The sequence below is a fragment of the Lytechinus pictus genome, chromosome 7, assembly GCF_037042905.1.
Source record: "Lytechinus pictus isolate F3 Inbred chromosome 7, Lp3.0, whole genome shotgun sequence".
In the NCBI taxonomy this organism is placed as follows: domain Eukaryota; kingdom Metazoa; phylum Echinodermata; class Echinoidea; order Temnopleuroida; family Toxopneustidae; genus Lytechinus; species Lytechinus pictus.
The window spans coordinates 31176330-31189153 of NC_087251.1; the positions used below are offsets into that span (position 1 = coordinate 31176330).

Sequence of the window (12824 nt, forward strand, 5' to 3'; positions counted from 1 at the left end):
GTGAGTGAGGGACATCATCGACTGTCGCATTTGCATGTCACTGAGTTGTGCATATCACTGTTTTTTGAAAAATAAGCAAATTTTTTTTTTTTTAATGTCATAATTTTTTTTTTTACATCCGATTTTGATGAAATTTTCAGCATAATGCTTGTTTGATTTTTCTCTATTTATTCAAATCAACATTTTTTTTTGGGGGGGTGGACTTGTCCCTTAAGAAATGAATGCGAGCGCGAAGCGCTAGCTGAAAATTTTTTAAATGATGAAATGAAAAGGACATTTTCAGTTGTTGGATTAGAATATAAAATATTTTCAGCTTGTGCTTCTCGTTCGCATAAAAAACCTGTGAGGTCGGGATGCGTATATAACTAAACAGTGATGCGAGCGCGAAGCGCGAGCTCAATTCTTTTATATACTGACTTAAGAAGGACTCTTTCAAGGTATAATTCCTATTCTAAAAGTTTTTCCTTTTTCTCTTCGTATTTTTTTTCTTTTTCTTTCCTTTTTTTGCACCACCATGGGGGGGGGGGGGCAAAAACTTTGCCCCCTGGATCGGCCTATGTATATTGACTTGAAAAACACTAACATTTTAAGGACATATGTACGTGTGATCGATGGAGAGGATACACACCTCACTAATCAAATATTGCGAGCGCGTAGCGCCAGCTGAATTTGATATTAACCCCTTTTCTGACCCTGAACGGGATACCTATCTCGCCAAACAAACTTCAAACTCGAGCACATTGATTTTTGTCTATTATCGTAAAAACGGGATATTTTAAATCAGCCGCATTAATGTAACCTTATTGGGCAGGAAATAAATTTCACTATAAACAGGCAATACGAGCAATGTTGCGCCCCCGGTCGAACATGAATTTGCATGGAGCCCCCTAAGTTCAACGTCAATTTGGCGCCCTCGGTTGAACATGAATTTGGCGCCATGTGAAATATCACTTTGCCCTCCCCCTTCTGAAACATGTATTTGTCGCCCTATGGTCAAACATCAAATTAGCGCTCCCCTAGTTCGAACATCAATTTGGCGCCCCGCTAGTTTGAACATCAATTCGGCGCTCCCCTAGTTCGAACATCAATTTGGCGCCCCTCCCAGTTCAAACATCAATTTGGCGCACCCATCTAGTTCGAAAATTAATTTGCCCCCTCCCCCTTGTTCAAACATCAATTCGGAGCCCCATAGTTCGAACATTCAATCGGCGCTCCCCGATGTCGAACATAAATTTTGCGCCCCTACGTCGAACATCAATTCGGCGCAACCCCCCTCCCCCTACGTCGAACATCTATTTGGCCTCCCTAGGTCGAACATCAATTTGGTGCCCCCAGTTGGAACATCAAATTGGCGCCCCTAGTTCGAATATCAATTCGGCGCCCCCTAGTTCAAACACCAATGTGGTGCCCCTAGTTCGAACATCATTTTGGCATCCCTTCGAACTCAATTTGGCTTCCCTAGTTCGAATATCATTACGCCCCCCTAGCTCGAGTATCAATTTGGCGCCCCCTAGTTCGAACATCGATTCGGCGCCCCCCTAGTTTGAGTATCAGTTTGGCGCCCCCTAGCTCGAACATCGATTCGCCCCCCCCCCCTAGTTCGAGTATCAATTTGGCGCCCCCATTTCGAACATCATTTTAACATCCCTTCGGACATCATTTTGGCGCCCTCCTAGATCGAATATCAATTCGGCGCCCCTACATGTAGGTCCAACACCAACATCGCCCCCTAGTTCCAACAACAATTCTGAGGCCCCTAGTTCGAGTATCAATTTGGCGCCCCCCTAGTTCGAACATCGATTCGGCCCCCTCCCCCCCCCCCCACCTAGTTCGAGTATAAATCTGGCGCCCCCAGTTCGAACATCACTTTAACATCCCTTCGAACATAATTTCGGCGCCCTCCTAGTTTGAATATCAATTCGGTGCCCCTACATGTAGGTCCAACATCAATTTGGCGCCCCTAGTTCGAATATCATTTCGGCCCCCCCTAGCTCAAGTATCAATTTGGCGCCCCCTAGTTCCAACATCAATTTGGCGCCCCCTAGTTCGAACATCAATTTGGCGCCTCAACGTCGAACATCAATTCGCCCCTCCCCCCCCCCGTTCGAACATCAATTCGGCCCCCATTTCGAACATCATTTTGACATTCATTCGAACATCATTTCGGCGCCCTTTTGGTTCGAACATCATTTTCTTTCCTCCTCTTCCTCTTTTTTTCTTCTCGTCCTTTCCCCTCTTCCTCTCCCCTTTTCTTCTTTTCTTTCCCCCGTTCTCTCTCTTTTTTCTTCTCTTCTTTCTTCCCTCTGCCTCCTTTTCCTTTTCCCCTCTTCCTCTCTCTCCCCCCCCCCTCTTCTTCCCCTCTTCCTCTTTTTTCTCCCCCTCCCCCTCCCTTTTCTTCTCTTCCTTCCCCCTCTTCCTCTTTTTTTCTCTTTCTTTCCCCTCTCCTTTTTTTTCTTTTCTTTCCCCTCTTCTTTTTTCTTCTTTTTTTCCCCTCTTTTTTCTCTCTCTTCTTTCCTCACTCTTCCTCTCTCTCCTTTTCTTTCCCCTCTTCTTCTTTTTTCTTCCCCCTCTCCCCCTCCCTTTTCTTCTTTTCCTTTCCCCTTTTCTTCTTTTCTTCCCCCCTTCTCTCTCTTTTTTCCTCTTCTTTCTTCCCTCTTCCTCTCTCTCCTTTTTTTCCTTTTCCTTTTCCCCTCTTCCTCTCTCTTTTCCCCTCTTCTTTTCCCCTTTCTCTCTCTTCTCTTCTTTCCTCCTTCTTCCTCTCTCTTTTTTTCTCCTTTTCCTTTCCCCCTCTCCCTCTCTCCTTTCCTCTTTTCTTTCCCCCCTTTTCCTCTCTCTTTTTTCTTCCCTTCTTCCCCCTCTCCCTTTCTTCTTTTTCTTCTTTTCTTTCCCCTCTTCCCCTCTTTTTTCTCTTTCTTTCCCTCTCTTCTTTTTTTTTTTTAGCCGAAGGGGGGGTGCCAAGGCCCCCTCGGCCCCCCCCCCCCATGGATCCGCGCCTGTGTACTTACGGTGAAAGTTTGATGTATTTTTTTAATAATATGATTGAATTTACGTGTTCAGTAATATGATACACTTCGTAATATAATTTCAGCTCACACCACGCGCTAGCATTATTTCCATATCAGATACGCATGCATCTTGCTCATGATTTCAAAAGTGCTTGGTGTGTTTATTTTTTAGTCTAATTACATGATAAATATTTTTTTTAATCTCGCGCTTCGCGGTCGCATTTTGTATACATGCCTAAGTTTAAGATACCCTTTCTTGTTTATTAAAATGAAGGTGAAATATACTTTTACTCCTCCCCTCCCCCATTCATCAAACAGTTTTTAACTTTAGATCTTCGAGCGGCCGATGGGGGAAAGGGATTCATTTTTCCGCCCGCCCCCCCCCCCTCCTCCCTCCCATCAGTGGCGGATCGTGACCCGGAGGAGACAAAGCATTGGAGGGGCACAGCATTGTTCACAAATAATTAAGTGCCCCTCAAATCATCGTCTCCTCCGGGTCACAGTCCGCCCCTCCCAATGTCAAAAAGCTGGTCCCTGGGAATGGAATTTTATTGAATATACATTAATTGACAAAGGCCGGATGCAATGTCCACCCAGATAATAGATGCACTGAGGCGAAAAAGACGAACACACAATGGCGGATGTTGAATAGCTGACAGGTGAATGTCTTTTGCCGGCAAGAATGCAACGGCGTAAATGCTAGAGTTCAAAGAAATGATGTCCTCAAGGCTAAATTCAAACAGTGTATTAACAGGACAACAAACACTGATTTTCTTTTACTGATATTACTGCGAATGAGAGAAAATGATGGGAACATCTTCAAGTGATTTGTAACATTAGTTTGGTGATAACAAGGTAAGTGAAATGAAATGAATAATGTTCCAACAAGTGAAACCTCTTAAAATGGCTCGAAAAGGGTGTATGCCAACCGTTGCGGACGCCTAACCCGAATAAAATATTGGTGTTTGAAAAGTGCAAATGTGTTGTTTTAGAATCATTTACTATTTGCAGCTTTTTTTAAAGAAAGGTCATATGTTTCCTCAATTCATGCGTGTGCGCGTGTGTGCGTTGTAAACGAGTAAAATATAATTAATTTTAAATTGTGACAAACGTAAAGTCGCCCACTATTTTATTGCTTGGTTGTTGTTGTTTTTAAAGGTCAAGTCCACCACAGAAAAATGGTGACTTGAATAAACAAAGAAAAATCAAACTAGCATAACGCCAAAAATTTCATCGAAATCGGATGAAGAATAAGAAAGTTATGAAATTTTAAAGTTTCGCTTATTGTTCACAAAACAGTGACATGCAAATAAGACAGTCGGTGATGTTTTCCTTCACTCACTATTTCTTTCAATTATTTTATACAATATTTCATTTTTTACAAATTTGACAATAGGGACCAACTTGACTGATCTATATGGTATTAAACAATGCTAATCCCACATGTTCAGGGAGAAATTAATCGTTGATTCACTTGACAATGAGGAGAAAATTAGAATATTTCATATTCCACATAATAAAATATAAAAGAAATAGTGAGTGGATGACGTCATCAGTCCCCTCATACCAAACAGGATGTGCATATATTACTGTTTTGTGAAATTAAGCAGAACTTTAAAATGTCATAACTTTCTTATTTTACATCCGAGTTTGATGAAATTTTCAGTGTTATGCTTGTTGGATTTTTCTTTTTATTCAAATTAACTTTTTGTTGGGGTAGACTTGACCTTCAAGAGGACCCTTTGGGACAGAAACAGTTTTCACAACATTCGGACGTCAACTGCCCGTTTGTGAAAACACATAGGATGTGATTGAAGTTAAAATTCTTTTTTTTTTGCATGTAGGCCTATATAGGCCTACTAGTGTTCTTAAGGACAAATCAAGTGATGAATAGATCCTATATGCGTAAAAATGCCGAATAAGGAAAAAACATATTGGAAAGGATTGTGTCTTTTTTTTATTTTTCAGTTCTTAAACAATCTCAATATAGTAATCAATTATGATTGGTAAAACAATGTATAATGAATGCTAATATGATGCATGGGCTCAACATTGTGATAACATTTCGCTCATAATGTCAGATATGGCGAATTTCAAGAAATAAATGTATAGTGTATTTCAGTTTTGTTTTCATTCTTTCTATTCCAGGTTGCTCTGACAGTAGTTGCCAATTAATAGCTTGCAAATTCAGATACTGCAAAGGCAGCCTTTAAAATGTCTTGATTGTAAAAGAACCCATAATGTATAAACTTTCAAAAACCCTCCAATAACCAAACAAATAACTTTCCATTTATTGTCAATACGAAGGGGAGGGATATTATATGATAAAGTATATAGATAAGGATTGGAGGAGGGGCCTTGGGGGCTAAAGTCGACCCCCAAATCGCTCAAATGACAACCCCCCCCCCATTCTTGACCACAAAGAATAGCCCTATACTAGTATATATTTATCAGTGTTGTGGTGCCTTATAGTGCAAGACCTTCAATGCCTTGGTCTTTGATTTGCATGCCTTAGCCCTGATCAAACACTAGCCTTAATGATTTTAAACCCTGTAAACCCAATGCATTTTGAAGGCAAAACTGTTTTGTTGCCTTTATTATATCTAATATTTGAATCTTCACCATGATACTGCTACTCTATCGAGCATAATCTTGACTATACGCATTATGTTAATAGCTTTTATCAAGATGTACGAAACAAAACAGGAAATTGAGATAAACGAAATGAAAATGAAAAAAAAATACAAGGTAACTATATATAGCAATAAAAACAATATACTTATTTACAGTGGCAAGTATAGTACGAGTAAATACTGAAGTAGTAATAGTATATCTTAAGTAGATGTAGAAGTAGTATGGGCCACCGCTGTTTCCAACACTAATACCGTTCCAAGTTCTCTTACTATAATACAAAATATATTATGCTGAGGATTGGCTTTCAACAAAATAGTAGAGGAAGCATGATTCTTATCCCACACTGTTTAGTTTCGCTTTAAAGATATAACAAAACAAAATATGAAATTTATGGAGACCTTCCACCTATCTCCACCACGGTAATTAAACGAAGTACGAGATTTGCTGGTCACTGTTTCCGTAGTGAGAAGGAATTTATTTTTGATGTACTTTTGTTGCACCTCCCTCATAAAACGAGAGGACGGAGACCTTTAAATTTTGTTGATTGCATATGAAGGGATACTAATAATTTGTTACATGATTTACCAACTCTCTTGTCAGATCGCGAATCCTGGCGTACCATTGTTGATTCATTCTCGGATGCGTCCGTTTTGTAGTGTGTAAAAATATAAACTTGCCTCGAGACTTCTGTTTTCGGTCTCTATTATATTAAATTTTGCATTGCTCTGTAATTAAAAATTGTTCTCTTGCTCAGAAGATAAACTAAATGAAGAGAAAGACAGTACTGGGTTTATGCCATTTCATGTCATTTCGAGGTTTAAAGCAACCCCAAAAGGTAATCTATTTATGTATGACCAGTGCACCATTACCTTGCTGAAAGTGCTCTATTTTCTTTTGTTTAGTGCACATTTTATGTTCTTTCTACGATGAACAAAAATAAAAGGAAGAAAACAAAAATGAAGGAGATGAGAAGAGAAGTGAAAGGTGTGAATAAAACGAGGGAGGGGGATAAATTGGATAGTAAAAAAAATCAGTTCATTATAGACAGTGCTGCTCAAAAGATAGTAAACCCCATGAAAAATGAATATAATTATTTAAAGTGTTCAAGTTTTGCCATGTTTTAGATATTTCATTGTGAATTCAGGTGATAAAATATTACATTCAATGAAGTTTGTTTTTCTGGACTCACCGAAAAGATGGGGGCTTGGCGCTTGCCCCAAAAATTCTTAACGACCAAGAAAAAACGAGAAAAGGAAAGAGAGAGGGGTAAAAAAAAATCATTTTGTAATATTATGTCAAAATCTATCACAAAATTTGAATTTGGTGTAAAAATGTAAATTTTGCCAGATACGCGAAATCTCGCCCTCTCAAAATTTTTGATGGGGCGAATTTCGCTCTCATTGTCTTGAGTGACATATTAATCTGCTCAAAATGATATGTCCCCTTTTCATTCACATTAACTGTTTGATTACAAAAGGTGCTTACAATATCCCGTTTTTTAGGTCTAAATCGCGAAGAATATTCAGCTCGCATCATTTATAGTGGCATCCACAAAGTTGATAAGTGCTAACTTCCCTTTTGATCAGTATATAAAAAATCAACCTCTACTTTACGCTCACATTAATTGTTTATTTAGATGCACAAATTGTTCTAAAATGAGAAAAAAATAATGTGCGGTTTTCAGATAAGAATATAAAAAATTTCGAGCTTGCGCTTCGCGCTTGCACAATATGATTTGGGAGATAATGTATCCTCCACATGAGTCACTGCAAACAGTCGTTAAATGTCATTTACCAGGTCAGTAGACCTTTTTAATGATTCACCCGGGGATTCAGCCTACATTTTCATTGGTATTGATTTAGCTTCCAAGAAAGTATTTACCATTCGTTTTTAAAGTCGTTTCTAAATTACGAACAGGTTTATATAACACCTATATCGACCTTTTTTTTGTACAGGGATATGATGTTTGGCAAGTTCAAAATGATTATTTTATGTATACATAAATCTTCAAAACACATTTCGATATTTTGAGATGAAATTAAAAATACCAATATACCAATTATGAGTCAATATGAGACGTATTCCGCACTGTGCGGCAATAGAAATCGGTTAACAGGAGTCTTATGCAGACAGGGCAAATAAGAAAAAAGTTACAACTTCGTTGACTTTGCAATTATTGCTACTACCAAATGAAACCTTGACTGTGATTAGCTGTTAACCCCTGTCACCATGGTAGTTGCCACTCTGAATAAAATTCCATATTCGCAACTCTTTATAAAAACAGGCTATCGGTCTGTTATCATGTGGAAACTTGAGAGAAAAGGTACATGTACTGTTTCACTTATTTCCTTTCCCTTTTTATTTTCTCCATCAGCGCAAGAATTAACCTGGTGCTGACCAAGATGTTCTACCCTATGGAATACCACCACATATTGCATGAGGAATGGAGCACTGAGGATTTCATCAGGTGGTGATGACGGGTCAGGTGGATAGGAGAATGTTGCTTGGAAGGCATCCACATGTGGGAATATCTTTTGATGAGATGAGGTCTGACGTCATTATTGAAAGGCCAATCCGATTTCCCATTTGAAAGGACCCAGTTATACCAGGAGGAAGAATAGGGTCTGGGCAGTGGACTTTGGTTGAGGAATATACCAAGCCGATACTATGACTACAAAGTTCACCCGATACAGTCTCATCATGATGAGGGGTGATGCAAAGATCCAGTTGGTCTTCAAACGGCTCGAGCCTGCATGGGGAACTTTACGTTACGTGAGGGAAACGTTCCTGTTAAATGTCAAGTCCGTAATAATGTAAATAAATTTAGAAAAATCAAACAAGCACAATACTGAAAATTTAATCAAGGATGAGATATGTGACATTTAAACTTGTGCTTGTTTGTCACAAAAAACCCTATCACAGTAATTGGTTCATTGAGAAAGTCGATGCTGTCTTACACTCATTTTCTTATTTTGAAAATATTTTGATGTATGAATTATACTTTATTTCCATTTTTGCAGAATTGAAAATAATGAAAATATTAATTTGTTCACAAGAGATTGAAACAATGCAAATTTTACACATTTAGGGAGAAACTATATGCTTCACATTATGCAAAGGAAACATGTGAAATTAAGCGGACTTCCAAATATAACTTTCTTATTTTACATTCAATTTGATGAACTTTTGAACAAATCATGCTTGTTTGGTTTTTCTTTTCAATTTTATGTTGGGGGTAGACATCCTCTTTAAATAACAACGAGGATTTAAAACTTTTAAACAACTGAAATTTTAAACAATCGCTGTTGGAGTGACGGGCTTAAAAATCGTGATTACAACTTCAAACAGTGTTTTTACAGTGTATAAACCTTGCCCTTTTTTTTGCCCATGAAATTTCGCATCTGGCCGTTTGTCCTGGTCGGTCGGCCAGGGCTTCTGGTGCCAACTTTCGGTACCAAAGCTTACATACCAGATAAATTTTGATATTCACTTGTATCTTGCGAAATATGATTCAAGAAATTGTGATTGATCTAGTTTATTTTATACTTAAAGGTAGTTCACCCTGGCAAAAGATCATTGTAAAAATAGCAGAAAAATATTGGTGAAGGTTTGAGGAAATCTAATATCGTGTAGTAAAAAAAAATCAGTGAAATGTCAATTTCTCAAAAAATGAAAATAGTTTTCATTGTATCTTCAGTATATTACCAGAAAAAGAAAATAAATTCTAGCCATCATGAACAATTAAAAAAAATCTATAAATTTTATATTAACATAACGGGGCAGCTGCTCGTTTATGACATCACAAATCCAAAACTTGACATTCTAATAACTTTCTTATCCTCAGACCGTCACCAATATTTTTTTCTGGTATTATTACAACAAACCTTTCTTCAGGTCGAACTTTCCCTTTTAAAATGGTACTCCAGGCTGTATTCTATTATATTCATTTAAATCTTTAAATCATCAAGAATTAAAAAATTGGACAGATATCTGATTGAATGTGTAAGATAATTATTACTGCAACTTAATTTATTACAAGGGGAAATATATGTTTCAAAATATAATATAATTGTGATTTCGTGTAATGACATAAGAAAATAGAACGTGGGGACATTGCGTCATCAGCCCTCAGTGTTGATATTCATGACGGCGTGCCGTTTCCGCATTTTTTTTTTTTTTTTTTTACTAAACTTTAACATTCAATAACTTCGTTATTTGTTATATTTTAATGAAACTTTCAGCATTTTGCTCGGTCATTATCTTACTCTATTAACTTTGATGAGAAAAAGATTATTTTCAATTCGGAGTACCAGTTTAACAGCTATATGTACATGTATTTGCGGTGTAGCCTATACAGCCTAGATCAAGGTGCACTTTGGACATCAAAATATATAGTTTGTTGTATGTAGAATAGTTTTATCTATGCCAACTTGTTCATCAAAACACAAGAGTTATCACCCTGCAACATTTGTTATAATTATGAGCAGCAACATAACGTGGAGTGGTAGACGTGTTACAGACACAGAACTAGAAAAGTGGATTTTCTAGTGTCATTTTTCTTTATACATCAACTTCGAACTTATTGGTCGTTTCTGACAATTAAAGCAATTCACATTTATTTTAATCCAAAATGTGCATGTCAATCTTCGCATAAATAACCCCCGTAAATGGTGTAACAGCCCCAAAGTGGTATTTTTCAGCCCTACTGAACCATGCTCACCCCTCACTCAGCCAACTCACGAAACCCAAACAGAAGTTGCTACCGGAAACAAAGCTTTACCACGAAGATTTTTATTATATGGCTTTATTATTTTTTTTTTGCAGGAGTGCTATGTAACACTCCTGCATAGTCCTGTTACAAAAGTTGTTCCCTGATCTTGGCTATTAGTATTGATATCAGTATGGATATTTTATATACAGTGGTGCTAAATAGTTGGTGAATCCCACCAGAAAATGCATTCCTTCATGCTGAGTGTTGAATGCAGACAGCAACAATACAATGTCAGGCAAGTCCAGAGAAACAAACTTTATTGAATGCAATATTTTATCTCATGACTTCAAGATTAAATATCTAAAAGATGACAGAACTTGAATATTTTGGAATGTGTTCATTTTATCTGGTGGGGTTCACTATTGAACTGTTTAGCATCACTGTAGGCTTATGTTCAGTATACCCAGGTATATGTACTAATTGTCGTATACCTCTAAATACTTTTTATTACTCAAGATTGTTCATGACTGGGTAGTAATTTTACTCTTTATCTATTTTGTTTATCACCATTGTTCGGTAGTAATAATACTTGTATTTTCTGGAATCTTGCAGAAACAAAATGATTGCATGAATGCATGTATGAATGAATACAAATACATGGATGGATGAATGAATGACTATTAATCATTCACCCGGTCCATTCGTCCATTTATTCATTATTTTATTCATTTATACATGCATTCAATTAAATGAATGAGTTACACCTCGTTTTGCCTACTTGTATTTATTCATTTACCAATTTCATATAAAACTTGTCACCCTCTCTTTATCCCTCCCATCCTTCTTTCTCTCCCTTTCTCCCACTCTTCCTCGTGAACTCACTCACTTGATCTCACGTTCTTCTCTCTCATTCTTTCTCACCCCCTTCATCTCTTCCTCCCTCTCCCTTCCATCCATCTTTATTTGGATCACCCTCTGAAGGGACTTTCACACTTGGTGGTAGGACCATTTGCTTGCATTATATTTTGCACATGATAGCAATGCTTAAAGACAGTCGAACAACCAATTTTGAAAGCACCTTCATTCTCTACCCCATTTCCACACATGCCTTAGACTAAAAGAGTGAACTTCATGAAACGCCTGCTCACATAAATAAACCTGGTCCAACATTTACTTCAGAAAAATAATTAAACAAACTTCCAATTATTTTCGGATTCAAAACCTTTTATGATAGATGTAAGAAATATTTATTATTAAATTTCCTATATTTATGTATTGCATCTCTGAATGCATTGATTATCATTTAACAATATATACTGTACATATCAAAATGTGTTGCAAAATATACAGCACATAGGAAAATACTCATCAAACAACTCTAAAATATGTTATCAAATAAGAATCGATAAAAAAACTTTGTGAAGTTCTCTCTTGTAAAATAAAACTACGAAATATCCCCTATTTTAATTATATTTATGCATGTACCTGGAAAGTTGCAAAGTGCATTGTCATTGAGGTGTTCCCCATGAGTTAATGTATTTTACTCTTCATGATTTTTGAAAAACTTTGGAAATTGACCAAGCTTACTTTTATTTGGATGGATAATGAAATATTCCATATAGAAATAACACAGTATTGGCTGGCGTGGCATTATTAAGTGTCAATTTTTGAAAAGGGGAAAAGTTTGCCAAAAATTTCAATCCATTTTGCAACAGTTACCAGGTCTGGGTTGGAATGGGGGGGGGGGGGGGGCTTTGAATCTTAAGCCTGGTGCACACCACACAATCTGATCCAGTGAATTCTGATTTTCGAAGCAATTGTAATAGAATTTGATATACATATACGTCCCAACCTATACAAATTTTAAATCTTCAGATGTAAGAATACTGAAATTGAAATTCCATTCTATTTTGAGCCTCCCTGCAGAAATAAAAGCCATGATAAAATCATGACGTCAACCACAAGTTTTGCAGTAAAGCAGAATTCTAATTTTCCACCATTATGCCAAACTTCAAATAAAATTGTTTACTTCTAAGAACTTTCATATCTAATGGAAAATGCGATTTGCTAAAAATATTGATTTATCAGATTGTGTAGCGTGCAGCGGGCTTAACTACTGTAAGCCAAAATATGACATTCTTGAAGTATAAGCTGAAATAATCAAGGTTTTGCATTTCACCAATTTCTACCTTGAAAATTTCTGCATGCTTAAATGTGCCTGTACAGTGTACAAAAAGGTAATTGAAATAATGAGGGTTGACAAACAAAATTTAATAAATCAAGGCATTAAAGTTTTATATTGGCCTTGTACCTAAAAAGAAAATTGTACAATGATGCACTGCACATCAGCCTTCTAAGTTTGGATTACTTTCTACACTGTACAGTACCCATGACCAGAGGTGGATCCAGGATTTCATAATGGGGGGGGGGGGGACAGAGCACATTTTATAATACAGGGGGTGCAGACAAACAAA

The 12824-nt window shown here is 37.2% G+C and overlaps 1 long non-coding RNA gene across 1 annotated transcript; it reads left to right on the forward strand.

The window, feature by feature from the left end:
* Window positions 1–3611: 3611 nt before the first annotated feature.
* Window positions 3612–11116, forward strand: LOC135154757 (uncharacterized). Its single transcript, XR_010294179.1, has 2 exons — window positions 3612–3860; window positions 8014–11116. It is a non-coding gene; the product is annotated as an uncharacterized LOC135154757 (long non-coding RNA).
* The last annotated feature ends 1708 nt before the right edge of the window (window positions 11117–12824 follow it).